General features: G+C 53.6%; 1 long non-coding RNA gene across 1 annotated transcript; it reads right to left on the bottom strand.

Moving 5' to 3' along the window:
• Nucleotides 1-5,860: 5,860 nt before the first annotated feature.
• LOC123347267 lies at nt 5,861-11,041 on the bottom strand. The gene is made up of 3 exons (XR_006573092.1): nt 10,916-11,041; nt 7,147-7,268; nt 5,861-6,209 (listed from the first exon to the last, which is right to left on the bottom strand). It is a non-coding gene; the product is annotated as an uncharacterized LOC123347267 (long non-coding RNA).
• Between the last annotated feature and the right edge of the window lie 5,834 nt (nt 11,042-16,875).

Raw genomic sequence — 16,875 nt, 5'->3', positions numbered from 1 at the left:
AGAGCTGGAGTAGAGAGAGCTCCCCCCCCACACACACAGCCCTATCCCGATAGACCCCTGTCTGGGGGGGACTCAGTGTAATGGGGAGGTGGGTGCTCTGTCTCCATGGCCCGTCCAGCCCTCACTCTCTCTGCCGAGGCTGCCAATGAGGGGCTGGGTAGCTCCCATGGGCATGGGGGCATCTTCTCCCCTATGGCCTGGGCTGGGACCCTCAAGGAGGCATCAGCTGGGGTCTCTCTTACACCTCCATGGACGTGGCTCAGGTTCCACAGGAGATGCCTGTGAATGGGGCGGCCTGACCACCCAGCCAATGACACGGGTGCACCCAGGGATCCCCCCTTCCTTTGCATTCTGCACATCACAGTGTGGAAGGAGCAGGATCCCACCCCCCACTGTCTGAGACCTCCCCACTGTGAGCATCTCAGCAAGAACAGGAGACGTCGTTACCTGCAGGCGTCACCGGCCTGGGAAGAATCAGGAGAGAGGCTGGAAGAGAAGAGAACAGAGGGGCTGAGAGCTCTGGAGAGGGGATGGGGGGTGTATGAGGGTGGAGGGACATGGGTTGGGGTATCACTGGACAGACACACAGAGGGATGGCGGCTGAGGGAGGTCACTTACCCTGCAGAGGCAGAAGGAGAGTTAGCGCCATGCTGAGCTGGTCGCTCGGGGCTGGAAACTGGGTTCTCAGCTCAGCCACCGGCTTCGTCTGGGTGCAAGCAAGGGGATGGGCCCCTCCTCTCTGATGAAGGCAGAGGAAGTCAAAGCCTCAGGCGTGGTCACTGCTCAGCTCAGGGACTGGAGAGACACTGGCACCTGGTGCATAGAGCATGCATAGGGGAGGTGGCCATTTATCAGGGCTGACAACTGGTGTGGGGGTGGAGCAGCAGCCCCAGGTTACTGACACCTCCAGGGGTGAGCCAGGGATTCAGCTCGTACAAAGAAACCTCAGATGAGTTTCACTGGCTCACACCCGCTGGGGTCTGGCCTTAGTGACTCCCACGGAGCTACGGCCCATTGACCCCAGCTGGGATCTGGCCTTATTCACTCAGTGCAGCTACGGCCCATTGACCCCAGCTGGGATCTGGCCCCATTCACTCAGTGGAGCTATGGCCCATTGACCCCAGCTGGGGATCTCGCTCATTCATAGCAAAGACTCGGAAACCAGCCCTCTGGTCCTGCTGTGGCCTTGGGGTGTGTTTTAATCTAACATTTGGAGGTGCTGCTGCAGCACAGGGAGCTTAGCACACACGGGGAGTGACGGGCTGGGGAGGGTTTCCAGTCCCCAAACCCTGACCCCGTGTGTTTGGCATTGACCCCGCACAGTCACTAAGAGGGGGAACAGGAGCTGGAGGATGGGCCCAGCCTAGCTGGAGATGGTGCCCGGCTGGGAAGTGAGCAGAAAGGGAGGCAGCCCAGACGGGATGAGGGCTGTGGGGAGAAGTTCTACCACCTCTCTGGTCACCAAGGGCGGCTCTAGCAATTTCGCTGCCCCAAGCACGGCGGCACACCGCGGGGGGCGCTCTGCCGGTTGCCGGTCCCGCGGCTCCGGTGGACCTCCTGCAGACGTGCCTGTGGATGCTCCACCCGAGCCGTGGGACCAGAGGACCCTCTGCAGGGATGCCTGCAGGAGGTCCACCAGAGCCGCCTGCCACCCTCCCGGCGACTGGCAGAGCGCCGCCACGCGGCATGCCGCCCCAAGCCCGCGCTTGGGGTGTTGGGGCCTGGAGCCGTCCCTGCTGGTCACTGAAGGCTGGAGGAAGGTCTGGAGAGAAGCAGCCGTGCAGACAGCCCAGGGAGGGGCTGGGAAAAGGGCCAGGAGGGTTTGGTACATTTGCATTCTCGGTTGGCTTGGTCCCCTCACCTTAGATGCAAATGTACTTCCCTGGTCGTATGCTTGGACTCAAGCTGCCACACTGTCCGTAGAGGCTGAGCACCATGGGTCCCTGCCTCAGGGCAGGCTGTCAAACAGGGCCGGCTCTACAGTTTTTGCCGCCCCAAGCAGCGCACCGAATTGCCGCTGGACGGTGGGGGCAGTCCCTGTGCCCTTAGGGCGGCAGGTGCATTTCCGCAGTGGCGGAAATTCGGCGGCAGCTTCTATGTATAGCTGAAGCCGCCACAGACAGCTATTCAGCACGCTGCTTGGGGGCAAAACAACAGGGACTGCTGCCCCTTGCAGATTGTCGCCCAAAGCACCAGCTTGGAATGCTGGTGCCTGGAGCCGGCCCTGCTGTCAAAACAGGGCAGATACTCTGCAGTGGGTTAGGGGTGGTCCCTCCCCCTCTGGGTCGGTGGGAAGCCACTCCGCCTCGCTGTGTCAGTGGGCACCGCCCACAGCCAGGGAGTTAGCAGGGTTTGGTGTGGGACTCCGGGGTGGAGAGGGCTCAGAGTCTTCAGCAGGTCCGAGGTTCAGGGCAGGCAGGATACAAGCAGCAAAGGCTCAGGGCTCAGGCCCTTGGGCAGGGGCTCAGCACCACACAGTCTCGGGCTCAGCCCTGACACCGGGGGGCACCGAGCACTCTAAGAACTTAGCCCTCGGGCTGGGCAGAGCAGTGACGGTTCGGGGCTCAGGCCTGGATCAGTCTGGGAGGCTCAGGCCTGGGGCAGGGCAGAGCAGTGGATTGTCTAACGTCCCGGCTCAGGCGGACGGGAGGCTAACACAGGCCTCATGGGCTACGGTGGGGAGGCTGCCCCCTCAGGGGAGGGGTTGGCAGCAGGGCATAGAGAAACCGGGGCCCACCTGACTCCACCATGTCCCAGCCTGGGCCCTAAAGGTGGTGGGGTGCACTGCCGCTGGGTCAGCGGGGAATCCAGCCCACACGCTGACTGCGCGCATGCAGCAATACAGCCAGACGGGAGTCGCTATCCCTGGGCCACTTCCTCCTCTCCCCTCGGGGTGTCCCTGGGTGACCTCTGTCTCCTCGGGGCCGGGGACGTAGCCAGCAGCAGTCGCAGCCACTTCTCAGTGTGTAACGCAGCAGGCGGCTCCAGCAGCTCTGGCCAGTCCCCAGCTCGGCGAGGCTCCTCTTCGGTCTCCAGGCTCAGGAGTGGGCAGGAGGCGTCTGTCTCCTCTGGGGGCTGCAGATCAACTGAGCTCCACGACCCGCCCTTTATACTTCCCCTTTTCCCCCCTACCTTCCCTTGCTCCCCCCAGCTCAGCCCCTCTGACCTTTGCACCCATGCGCGTGTGCCCCCTTTCAGGTGTCCCCCCCACTGTTCACAGCCCTGAAGATATTGTAGTTTCTCCCCTTCCCAGTGCAGCTGGACAAGCCAGTGTCCCTATCCCATAACTGTGCCCCCGTTATTGCCCCTGAGTCCCCCACCGCTGGCGCCTTCCTGCCCTGCTTGCAGCCTAGCAGGGAGGAGAGGTTGTTTCTTCCCTTTCCCCCGGTGCCCCCTGTAGGCCCTGGCCCATTGGCATCCTCCTTCCCTGAACACAGCCTAGAAGAGAGGAGTGGTTAACCCCACTCCCCCATCCCCTCCCACTGCCCCTGCCCAGGCTCCAGAGGACGGCCCTGGAGTCTTTCTGGCCAGGACTGCACTGGGTCTCTGCGGGGGTTCTGCATCTTCCCCTGGAGGAGGGAGGGCAGGGCCTGAAGGGCCTTCGCAGCCAGGTCCATGTCTTCCGCCTCCAAGCCCTGCAGAGACTCCTTTACGGTGCGGGTAGTCCGGGGTGGAGCAGGCTGGCACAGGCCTTCCTCCGCCGCCTCCGAGGGCACCGATATAACCAGCAGCTCTTTTTTCTCCACCCAAGAAGTCTCCATGAGACCTCTCCGAGCTGCCGGTCTTCTACCAGGACCTCCTCCAGACCTGGAAGCTCTTTTCAGTGACAAAGTTCGTTGTGACCACCGAGGGGGCTGATCTCCTCGCGGAGCCGCTGCTACACAACCCCGATGTACGTGTGCAGGTGGCGGAGTCTCCCTCGGTGAGCTCAGGCCCCGCCGAGGCCACGCTGCACCGCTGTTCAGGGATGCTCCTGGATGTGCTGAGGCTCCAGGAGAGGGGTGGAGGCGGGGTTGGGGTGGGAGCCTCACCCATTCTTTTGGGGGCCCCTGCGGAGCCCGGGGTCTGGGGCAAATTGCCCCACTTGCCCCCCCATCTGGGCGGCCCTCCTGGTGATTGGTCCTATAATTAGATTTCACCAACCCAGTAACAAATGCGGACTCCTGGATCACTAGACCAGCCTTATCATGTAGTCACAGGACAGCCCCCTTAGGGGCTCCAGTCTGTCTTGCCAGAGAGACAAACTGGAATTAATTGTAATGGTCACTTACACCAAAAATCACATCACATTCAGGTTGCTTCCAGGTTCAAGAGACCAGTCACTTACCCCAGATCAACGGGTACCTTAGATCCCACACCAAAGACAACCCCTGTAGCCAATCCTGTGCTAAACTAGCTAAAGCTTTATTAACTAGGGGGAAAAAAGAGTTATCAGCAGATTAAAGTAAGAAAACATTTACACGCCAATAAATTACCATCTAAATTGGAAGGGTGACAGATTCGTAGTGATCTGTCAATTCAAAGGGTCTTTCAGGACAGACCTAGGAGGCAGCCCCTGGGGATCTCTGGCTTCAGTTCAGAGTCTCTGGTCCCTCTGAGTTCAAAAAGCTGAAAAGATGCAATTTCTTCTCATCAGGGATTTTTATTCTCTTCCTCCAGATGTGAAGAGGACGGGACGAGTTCCCATCCACGTTTCCTCTTCATGTGTGAGGGGACACAATCAACAAAGAGCTTCATCCTCTGATGCTCCACAATGGTCTGTCAGGTCTCGATGGGCCTCCTTTAGCTGGGCAGGAAATAACCCCTCCTGTGGCAAAGTCGTATTTCACACTTGGTCGTGCTTCTCTCCACACTGTGTGGGCGTTTACCGTTACAGAGCAAACAACTATCGCCTTATACATGGGATATTGACATTATCAGTGAGATTAATGCAGCCAGCAACATACAAGCGTTTCATAGAGTCTAAACACGAAAGACATTGATAGAAGACTGTTACCTATTTAGAGCAATATGAACATACAGGTGATCTGGTCTGTCTCCAGCTACAAGGCTGTCAGTTCTTAGCTAATGCCGGCAGCCTGGCAAGAGCGGAGATCAGACTTCCCAGCATCACACAAGCCATCCTGTTTTTCTTATCTGCCAGTTTGCTTGATGCATGGAGACTCACAAGTCCACATTCCTTTGTCTAGGGCTACCTCGTTTATCAAGTATCAGAGTGGTATCTCATGCTCCAATATGTCTGTTAGTCTATAAGGTGCCACAGGACTCCTTGTTGCTTGCTTAGCAACTACACCCACAACATATTTCCAGCATAGATATGTAACTCTTTCTACACAGCCCATACATACATCATACAGTGATATTCCTGGGCAGTGGGTCCAGAGGTGAAAGTAACTTACAGGACTTACCGGTACTGCTGGAGTCCTGAGGGGGCGTGGCCTCATCCGGAAGAGGCGTGACCTCTCAAGATTTAAAGGCCCTGGGGCACCAGCTGTGACTGGGAGACCCAGGGCCTTTAAATCAACCAGGGGCTCCCAGCTGAAGAGGTGGCTGGGAGCCTCCTGGGGCTCAGGGGCAAATTAAAGGGCCCAGGGCTCCAGCCGCCATGGGGGAACCCTGAGCTTTGCAGGGCTGGGGCAGGGATTTAAAGGGCCCAGAGCTCCTGCCACTGAGGGAAGCCCCGAGCCCTTTAAATCCTGGCCCCAGCCCTGCTGCCAGAAGCGCGGCCGGAATTCAAAGGGCTCTGGGCTGCCCGCAGCCACGGGGAGCTCTGAGCCCTTTCAATCCCCGCCGTGGAAATGGGTGCGGTCTAGCACGGTGTACTGGCTCTTGCCGGTACACCGGACTGGACCGGACCGGCTTACTTTCACCTCTGAGTGGGTCACAAGTTTTTATATGATACCCAACAAGCTGCTGGTTGGCTAAATAGTCTGACAACAGTGTGTTAGGCGTGCTCTTTGCCAAGTGGCAGAAAAGGGTTCTTGAGATATAAAGGGTTAAGGATACGGATGCCTGGAGGAGGTGGAGAAGATGCAGAGAGACATAGAGGGGGTTCTTCCTCCTTATTTAGCTGCCTTCCGAGTGTGTGTTGTCACCACCTCGCTATACAGCACATGCTCAGCTTCAGCAGGCTTGGCTTTGTTTTTCGGCTGGGATGCCTGGGCCTCCAAGGCCGGGAATTCCATGAGCGCGTAGGTGACTTCAGAGTCCTGGTGGGGGAGGAAGGAGAAAGGGTGAGAGGGAGGGGTGCACGGACTGGTTGCACTGCTTGCAAGGATATTGGAGGACAGGATGAAAGTGCGCTCAAAAAATTGGACAATCGTCCTAAAATCTGTAAAATGAAATTGAGGGAATTACAAAGTACTCCAGTGAGGAAGGAAAACTGAGAGGCAGCAGTAGAAAATGGGGTGTAACCGATGTGACGGGAGTATTGCAGGAGAGATGTCCTAGTGGAGCACAAAATCCATATGAAGCAACAGCACGATGCTGCTGACAAACGGCTACCCCATGTGTAAGACATGGGAGGTAACCGTCCTGCTCTACTCAGCACTGGGGAGGTCTGATCTGGCGCGCTGTGTCCAGGTCTGGGCATCACACTTTAAGAAAGGTGGATGAACTGGAAAGAGTCCATAGAAAAGCAACAAAAATTATAAGACATTTAGAAAATACGGCCTATGCGGAAAGGGTGAAAGAATTGGGCGTCTTTAGTCTAGAGATGAGAAAGCTGAGGGGGGACATGAAAACTGTCTTCTAACATGACATTCTAAAGAGGACAGTGATCAATTGTTGTCCATGTCCACTGATGGTAGGACAAGATGTAATGGGTTTTATCTGCAGCAAGGGAGATTTAGGTTGGATATTAAGAGAAAATTTCTAATGAGATGACTCCTTGTGGTCCCTTCCCAGCACTACATTTCAGTGACTCAGGGGAGGTTTGGGGTGATGGTGAAAGGGGTGACAAATTCCCAGCTCTGCCTCCTGGATGAACAAACCCTGTGCAGCATCTTTTTGTGGCTGTTCTCTGTCTGCCCCACCCCAGACAGGCAGCTCTATCTCAGGACTGCAGGAAAGACCCAGGCTGTGCAATTTTAAGGCAGTTGGACTGTGCCTGGGTTTGAAGCTTAGCTTATAAATCCATTTTGTTACCTGTTCCACCTGCTCTGCACCAGGAACCCTGGCTTTAGATCCCTGATTATCATGAGCAGGACGCAGGTTTCTGGCACATACTCTAGGTTCAGATCCCTCGGTGCTTTTCTGAGGCTTTGAAACTAAAACAGAACCAGATAAAAATGGAGATGAAGTTTGGAGCACCATAAGGAAATGACTTGCTATAATGTGCAATCTGGAGAAAGAGGTTGCACTCATCTTTTTACCTGTTGATTTCTGTACATGTGTGATTCTGCAGCTTCTACCAGGGCACAGGGTGAAAATGAGGACAACAATTTATCTCTGTTTGTTTACGTATATAATTCCCATCCCGGAGGCATGAAAATATTTCTAAGTTTGAAATTATTTTACCCCTCACTTAACCATAATCACAACTGATGATCTTCATGCTCACATCAAACCTTAGAGCTATTGCTTAGCCACAACCCAGCCCCCTCACCACAACCGTAACAACTGACACTAACAACCTGAGAAGAAGTTTGGATATATCTCAGTGCTCTTGCCTTGGCTATGGGGAAACCAAGTTCGGACTGTCTGCTCTGCCACCCACTTCCTGTGTAATCTTGGACACCATGGGAGTTGGGCACCTCAATACCTTTAAAATTCTGGCCCATGGTGTCTCATTGTTCCGCATGTGAAATGAGGATAATTGTCTTTCTCTGTCTTTCAGCAGTATTGGGAGGATAAAGAGCTTAAAGACTGTGACATGCTCAGACACTTTGGTAATGGTGGTGATGTAAATACCTTAAAAATGAAATATGTAGCCCTTAGCCCAAACTCAGCTAATTAGTGACAGGGTTTCTTAGAATGGAAATAGAAGCCCAAATCCTGATTAAATTAATTAAGGACTGAATGTCTAATGACTCTTTGCCTCCTTTGAGAGTCACAACCTACACTTAAGATGAACCTCAGAAACCCAAAATTCAATTTGAACCCAAACCCTGAAGTATCACTGTAATGTTGACCCTAATTCTAAATCCTATTTTATGTGTGCCCTTGATCTAGGCTCTAAGGTCTGTGTTGTTGTTATGAAGACACCGACAGCTTGCATCCAACAGGGGAACTCTCTGATATTCAAACACAATAGCCAGAGTTTGCTGTTTGTAACAGTCTGTAGATTTCTGGTCTACCAGCATCGCTCACCTCCGCCTTGCAAGAGGAAGGTTGATCTTTGATCTCTGTTGCCACATCCCACTTTCTTACACAACAATGGCAGCTATTCATCCTCAGCCCCTAGCTCAAAGCAGCTGGGACCTTGGGTGTTTTTCCCCTTCCTCTGCAGCAGGGGGAACACATCACCTGCTGGGATCTTCTGAGCATGTCTCTCCCAGTCAATCCCCTGCCCTTTCAAGTGTGTCTAAGCATTGGTGGGACCTTGGTCCCTCCTGTTTTCTGCAGGTGGGCTCAGTATAGGGGTGCCTGGGTGACATTAATAGCCTGTGATATACAGGAGGGGAGCGTAGATGATCTAATGGTTCCATCTGGCCTTGAATTCTATGAATCCCTTAATTCCTAGATTTAAATTATGCCCCAGTGTGACACAGAGCCAGAAAAGGTTACACAACTTGCAGGCTAATTGATCACATTCAAACTTTATAGACAAATTAGTAGATAATGATTGTGTTTTTTTGTGTTTACATATATATTGTTAGAGGTTGACAATGTAACCAAGCAGTTCCTGTCTGTGGCTGTATTCAGTTAGTTCAGAGATCAAAAAGCGATGTTAACACTTAGATGAACTGCGAATGTAGTAATATCAGCCTTCTTATTTCTCTTTGAAGTTTGTAGTAAGCTACCCATAAATGGCTGAAGATGTGTAATTATCTTGTGCTAATCAATGTAGCTAATTACCGGTGATGCTTAGGAAATAAGAGGCCTACTTCAAAGAGACAATGCTTTGCCTGTTCACCCAAGGACTGTATGCGGTCGAGAGGCTGCAAGAGAATTACAGGATAAAAGGAACTCTTGGGTCCTGATCCTGTTATCTCAGATCTGCTTAAGCTTCATCAGGGGACATTTGAGTTCCAAGACTGAGGTCTCCAGTTCCACTCTGGATCGCCTGGACATTAGACCGTAACCTATGGAACTTATTCTGAAAGGACTTTTTGCAACTCTAAAGCTCACCAGCTCTATTATGAAACTGACCTAAGAACTCTATTCATACCTGTACGTACAATGATCTTTTAACCTATGCTCTCATTTTCTTTTTAATACACCTTAGTGAGGTCAATAAGAATTGGCTGGAAGTGTGTATTTGGGTAAGATATTCATTAACTTGGTGGGTAAGTGTCCAATCCTTGGGGATTGGTAGAGCATTTTATATGATGAACAAGTTTTTCATTCATATTTGACTTGGCTGTCTGGGTGGGAGCCCAAGGCTGGGTTGCTTTAAGGGAACAGTGTTTTCACTTCTGCATAACCAGTAAGATATAGTGGAAGCTGTTTCGTTGCTAGCTTGGTAAATCTAAGTATTAGAATAACCATCCGTTTGGGGGATCATCTGCCCCGTTCTTTGCCGTTTGCCCTGATTGAGCAATCTCAGTGTGGCCCCTCTGGAGCCCCAGTCACAACTAGTTCTATACTTTACTCTCTCCTTAACCCTAACCCTAACCCTAACCCTAACCACTAAACTAATCCCTCAGTCCCCAGCACAAAACCTGTTAATGATTTTCAACTATTTTAAATGCACTGAAAATCTGCTGATTGAAAACACAGATTACTGCCTCTCAAAAGCCTGTTTCTTTACCTGTTCATCTATGTTACTATTGGTAGTAAATATTAATCTTTTATGGTTCTCTTTTGTATATACAACTCTTGTTATTCCTAGGCCCAAAAGCTCAGAATGCTTTTAGCTAAACTCTACAACCAAAGAGTGTTTTGTTTAGACTAATGAATGTCTATAATCATAATCGACCTGTACTCAGACTGTTATCCACTCTACTTTTACCCTGACCTTTTTGTCCTACCCAGATATCCAGAAAGCAACTGCTAGTACATGACGTGTCATTGCAATAGACTAACTGGTGTAGTTTATAAGGGATGTTTAGAAATGCTCACTGTGGTTAATAAAATAGTAGTAGTTACCAACATTTACAGGGAATATTTGTAACAACACATATATTCTATAATCAGTATAACTGCAAACCATTACATAATGTATTGATTAATGTCCAAGTCATTAACAGCTAATTGTCATGATAGACAGTCCCAGTAGTGATAAACTAGTCACAGGTGTCACTGGCTTATTAATTAAAAAAAAATCAAAACACAAGAAAGGATTTTCTTTGTTTTAAACCAGTATGTAAGGTGTGAATTTGGGGGAGTGAGTTAGAAGTGAAGTAAGCTGCCAGCACTTCTCCAGACGCAGAGGGTTTGTTCATTTTCCTTTCTTTTCTCCATATGGTTCTGTATTAAGGATTGAATGACTGTCTTAAATCAAGCTTCAGCCGAGTTGGTTATTTGACAACATGTGTTATTAAAATAAATATGTACCAAGATACATTTCAAAATCCATACATATTTTTTACACCTCTATCTTCTTTTTAAACACGGCCTTATCATTGAAAGGTACGTACCTCATTTGCCAGGCATATTTTAGATTTGGTTTCCATGCCTGCACCATGGCACGCTGCTTTGTGGTTGTTAATGGTTTAAAACTATTTACGCTGATCACTGCAGAATAGTTATTGGCTACGCCATATCAAGGGAGTGGATGGGCGATCACGGTGCATCTCCCCCTTTCACTCACCTCTTTTCTTCCTCCTGCAGTAACAGATGAGAGCAGCAATGGCTCCAACCAGAAACAAGATGCCACCTGTTGTCAGCAGAACATCACGGGTATAGTGTGAGGCTGTTCACGCAGCAGAATAAAAAAAAGAGAGGGAAGGGGCATGAGCACAGCCAGACAGCCCTGAGAAAAGTTCTGAAACCCACAAAGGAATCAGATTTAGGTGCAAGGGCTTTCTGACACTGTTCACTGTGTCCCTTTCAGTCTGTGATAGCCTCGTTCCAAAGAGGGGAAGGATGGTTCAGTGGTTATGGGGTTGGTGTTGGGTATTGGATATTGGGGTTCAATTCCCTGTTCTCCCGCAGGCCCCTGTGGGACTTACCCTCTCCTTGTCTCCATTCCCCGTCTCTAAAATGGGCACCAAAGGGCTAATTCAGGGTGGGGAAAGTTTTTGGTCTGAGGGCCGCATCGGGTTTCAGAAATTGTATGGAGGGCTGGTTAGGGGAGGGGGTTGTGGCCCAGCCCCCACCCCCTATCATCCCCCCCCCAGGACCCCTGCCCCATTCACCCCCCGTCCCCTGACTGCACCTGGAACCCCTGCCCCTGACTGCCCCCCGCTGCCCCATCCAACCCCCCTCCTTCCTGACTGCCCCCCAGGACTCCTCCCCCTTCAATCCCTGTTCCCCACCCTCTGACTGCCCCGACCTCTATCCACACCCCTGCCCCCTGACCACTCCCCTGACCTCCCCTGCCCTCTATCCAACCCCCCCCCATCGCTCCCTGCCCTCTGACCGCGCAGCACAGAGTCTGGGTCAGGCCCCAGGTCCTCAGCTGCACTGCCCCAGGAACTCACAGCCCCACTGCCCAGATCATTGTGCTGGTGGCAAAGCGAGCTGAGGCTGTGGGGAAGGGGGGACAGCAGAGAAGGGGCCGGGGGTAGCCTCCCGGGGCAGGAGCTCAGGGACCGGGCAGGAGGGTCCCACGAGCCGTAGATTGCCCACCTCTGGGCTAAATCTATTAACAACATTGTGAGGGGCTCAGATAGTTGGGCCATGGAAGTGTCATAGATAGAAAGGACCTGGAGGGAGAAGGGAGATTTTCATCTCTACTTTGTTTTCTATTCCCATGTGACATCTGTCACCTCATCCAACCTCCCTTTCCCAGGAGAGCTCGTGGGGACGGTTCTCCTCCAATGGGAGCAAAACAGGAAGGTGAATTAAGAAATTAGGGAAGTCTCACCTGTCCCGGTGACATTGACAGTGACATTCACAGCCCGGCTCCTGGAGGATGGGATCCACCTCCCACCCACGTTCTCCTCGTACCCGCAGGTGAATTCCCCAGTGTTGTTGGGACCCGCCTGTGGGATGCTGAGCACAGAGACATTCGTTGAGCCGGTGCCAGGCTCTGTGGTGCTGATCTCATACCCCATGTCCCCAGGGATGATCTCGACTCTGTCCTTGTAGAAGTGAAATCTCCACTCTCTGGTGGCATCTCTGGAGACTGCGCAGATGATGAGCAGGGGGAGCCCTTCACTCACCGCTCCAGAAGGGGGATCCAGCTCCAGCACTGGCTGGGGAGGGGAATCTGTGGGGAGCAGCAAAAGGGAGGGGTCAGCTGGGACGTGGCAGTGGGGGAAGTGGAGATGGTGCCCAGAATTCAATTTATTCAGAGCTGACCTGTGTCCTCTGTCCAGAGCCTCTTGCTTCACTTCAGGATCCTGAGGGGCTCCCCACGGAAATAAGTGAGAGCTGGGCTATGGGGTGGAGATGGCCTCCTTCAGATACAATATGGGGCTGGGATGTGGGGGTCAGAAGGTGGCCAGGATGTGACTCCTTTCCTGTCACTTCTCCATTACTAATGTCCCAGCCCCTTGCATTTATGGAGCCCTTGGCAGATAGGGAGGGCTCAGGTTGTCTGGAGATCCCGCCCCCTCCGGGCAGACTGAGGGCTGGGTGGCCCTGCTGGGATTCTACCGTCCCAGAGGGTAGAGGTGCAAGGCGGCCATGTTGGATACCCAGGCCTGTGTCCAGGCTGGTGGAGAGGGGCTGGCTCTTCCCAGCTGGGATCTCCTGGCCGGATGGGCCTATCTGGTGCAGACAGGTGCATGGCCCAGAGCCCCTGGCTCTGTGATGCTCTAGGGGTGAATGAAGCTGCCCCTGGATGAGCCCCCAGCTGAGATGCTCCATCTGCCCACCATGTCGAACTGGATCTTGCAGTTTAGTGAACACCAGGGGCAGCCCAGTATGTGAGGGGAACAGGGTCTCCGGGGAGTTATTTGATGAGCTCAGGGCTCAGGGAGAGGGATGGGGCCACACTGGTGTCTGGAAAACAGGAGTCAGCTTTAGATACCGAAGAAGGGTCACACCTGGCAGGGATCACTGGAAGGCCTGGGAGGTGAGGGGCAGATGTTACCAGGTTATATTCATCTCAGGAATAAGGGGGGAGGGAAACTTCTCCATGGGAAACTCCCTGCACCCCTGTACCTCACTGATCCCCAACGCTGCACTGTGCCCATATGGAACACAGCAGGAGGCAGAGCCTTTCTGTGTGGGATCCCCTGGCTGGACTGCTTTAAGGGACAGGTGGTCTCTGTCTCAGCTGTGAGCATCAGCCAGTCACTCCATTGGGGACCAGAGATCTTTTTAGAGACCAAATCCCTACTTTGAGAGAAGACTTTGTATTGATGGCACTTTCCCCCTGGGTGCTGAGCACCTGTGGGTAGCACCTTCTCCTCCCATACACATGGGCAGGAGGGGATCCTGAGGGCATTGGTGCTGCCAGGGAGTTGGAGTAACATCAGTAACTGCTCCCGCTTGTGATAATAATCATGAATAAAGAGGCGGGGCTGGGACCTTAGAATTGGTTGCCTTGTCAGCTGGGACGACAGTGCAGTGAGCTCCTCCACAGCAGTGCCCTCTCAGTGCCGAACTTTACTGATCAGCGGGGAGCCTCTCCCTACTGCTGGGGTGCCCGACCTCCCCACAGCGTGTCTGACACCAGGGCTTGACCCTGCCACAGATGGGGGAGATTTGCGGTTTGTTTCCTTAAACATCCCCAAGTTTTCAAAACCCAAAGTCTCATCAACACTCCCCACAAAACCCACCAGAAGAACCAGAGAACCAGTGGGTGGCATGGCTCTGTCTGGAGCTGAGGGACCGGGATGTCTCTCACCCTGTGCAAGGAAGAGAGATACCCCACCAGGGGGCCATCAACAGCAGGACACAGGGGGTCTCACCTGTCAGTGCTATGGAGATGGGCTGGCTCCTCACTGATGGGATCTCTCGCCCAGACTCCCACCTCCAGTATTCACAGCTGTACGCTCCAGCGTCCAACATAACCACCCCCGACCGCCGAATCGAGTCACTGTAACTGTACCAGGGTGAGGGGGGTTCCTTGGAGTGGATTTTCTGGCCGTCCCTGAAGAACCAGACCCTGGACACAGTGGACGCCCTGGCAGCTGAGCACGTCAGGGTCACAGCTTCTCCAGTTACGTACACAGGCGGCTGCGGGTACACAGTGAGCTTGGGAGCTGGGTCGGGGTCTGGAAAAGACAAGGAGGTTGGGGGAGGCGACGGTTCCTACTTTAAAGGCTGGTGACAGAGAAGCAGAGGAAGGGCCAGTGAAGAGCAGAGGAGGGAGGGATCCTGGACACAGACCCCAGGCAGCCCCAGCTCAGTTCCCAGGGACCACGTCCCCACTGGGCCTTGCAAACACTGAGCAGCAGAGATCTCACTGCTGGGGAATCCAGTGGGACCCGCGTCCCCTCCTTGGTACCTGAGGGGGCAGCTCCTGCCCAGGGCCAGCTCAGCCTGCAGGGGCTGGGAGGGGAGGGCTTGTGCAGCTGAGGCCGGGGGTGTCGGGGAGCTGCCCCCAGCAGGCACAGACCAGGCTTCCCTGCACTAAATGCTGGTGGTAGCGACGTGCCTCACAGCCATTAGTACCCCACCCCCAGGAGCATTACAGATGCCAGCTGGAGTCTGCCCCATTGACTCCAGTGGAACTACGGCCCAGTGACCCCAGCTGAATATGCCCCATTGACTCCATGGGCAGTAGGAATTCTGCCGAACTGGTGCTGGCAGGAGGCTGGGTTATGTGATAGTAACCAATCCTTCTCCCGACAGAAATCATGACAGAGGAGTCCAGGCAGCTGCAGCCTGCAGGGCTAAAGATTCACAGTGGGTGCCGCTGAGAGTGCCCAGACAGGGTCCCAGTGCTGTGAGCTTCCATGCAGCAGTGCGCTGTAATTGCCCAGTCTTTGCTGATCAGCTGGCACCCTAAGCCCACTACAGAGTTGCTGAGATGTGTGGAGTGGGGCTGACCAGAGACAGGGGGTGAAGCTGGGATGGGCTTCAGATCCCTAGAAGCTCTCCCATCAAACAGCAGGAAAAACAGGGGCTCACCTTTCACTGTGATGGAGACGGCGCTGCTCTTCCTAGATGAGATCTCTCGATTGGATTCCCGCCTCCAGTACGCACAGGTGTACCTCCAAGCATTTCCCTTCTGAGCTGTGAGCTCCAGCCAGTGTCTTTTATTTGATTGTTGGACTATGTCGGAGCCCCATTGCCTTTTTTGATAGAAGAATCTGTATCCCGAAACCAGCTCATGCCCAGGAGCCGAGCACGTGAGGGTGACCCGCTCCCCTGGGAGATACACTGAGTACCCGGGGTTCCGAGAGAGCCTGGGGGCCGGTGGGGGATCTAGAACAGAGGCAGAGGGGTCAGTGCAGAGGGAGAGGCCATGATGGAATGAGGAGAAGGGAGAAGGGGGCAGAGATGAGTCCTGAACAGACATGATCACAAACCAGCCTCATCTCACTGGCCGGCCCCCACCCCCACGCTGGGAAATAAACCAGGGCCCGTCTCTGTCTCTCTCTTTCTCACTCTCTCTCCCTGTGGCCCGTTTCTCTCTTTCCTCACTCCGAGATCTTTTCATAGATCCCAAGGGATGGGGGAGAGGAGCTTGCAGCCCTAGATACCTCCAGACTTCACCCCAGTGCAGCATTGACCTGCCACCCAATGTACCGTGTGACTTGTGTGTGATGTAGGAGATCAGGCAGGTCGGGCCCAGGGCTAAACACAGAGAGAAAGAGGCCTCACTCAGCACGGATATTGAGAGAGGGTCACTCCGCATGGATATGGCTCTCCTGGAGCCTGGTGTATTGTGAGGTTACAGGAGTAGGGCCCCGGCTCAGCCTTGATTTCCATCTGGCCCCGGTTATTGGGGTTGGGGATTTCACCCAAGTGCTGGTAGAATCTGAATTTCATCCCTCAAACAGCCCCAGGAGCTGAGCAGATGAACGTGAGCGGCTCCCCTGGAGATACATTAGGGTGACCAGATGTCCCGATTTTATAGGGACAGTCCGATTTTTGGATCATTTTCTTATATAGGCTCCTATTACCCCCCACCGCATCCCGATTTTTCATATTTGCTGTCAAGTCACCCTAAGATACATGGTGTGTGTGGAGGTGGGAGGCACGGCACAGAGAGAGCCTGGGAGGCCGGCAGGGAGTCTAGAACAGAGGCAGGGAAGAGACCCCCAGGGAGTGAGGGGAAGAGCAGACAGGGGAACAAGGCCCCAACACAGGGACTCAGCCTAGTCCCACCACCCTGATCTCCAGTAAACCAGTGGGAACAGCGCCCCCTCCCCAGTACCTGCTGGGCCCAGCACAGTATGGCTGGATCCTCTTCCAATGTCTGAGCTCCAACCCCCACCCACCTAGAAGGAAGGGGGACAATTGGGATGGGATCCCACCAAGAAATGAGCAGCCTCCGGTCCCTGCTGGACTCTCCCCTCCTGCCCGGTGGGTGTTAGAGTCTCAGCCAGTAACAGACTCACCCCAGGGAGTTGTGGGGCTGGGCTCTCCCTACCCCGCACTCTCCATGCTGGGGAAGTGGGGTGGAGAAAGAGCGTTGGGGGTGGGGAAGGGTTGTTGATGCAAATGGTTCAACCCCAAGACCCCCATTCCCATCAGGGTATTCAC

Source organism: Mauremys mutica, chromosome 13 (assembly GCF_020497125.1).
Source record: "Mauremys mutica isolate MM-2020 ecotype Southern chromosome 13, ASM2049712v1, whole genome shotgun sequence".
Lineage (NCBI taxonomy): Eukaryota > Metazoa > Chordata > Testudines > Geoemydidae > Mauremys > Mauremys mutica.
The sequence above is the reverse complement of the archived record's forward strand: the minus strand, read 5'-3'. Positions and strand labels throughout refer to the sequence as shown.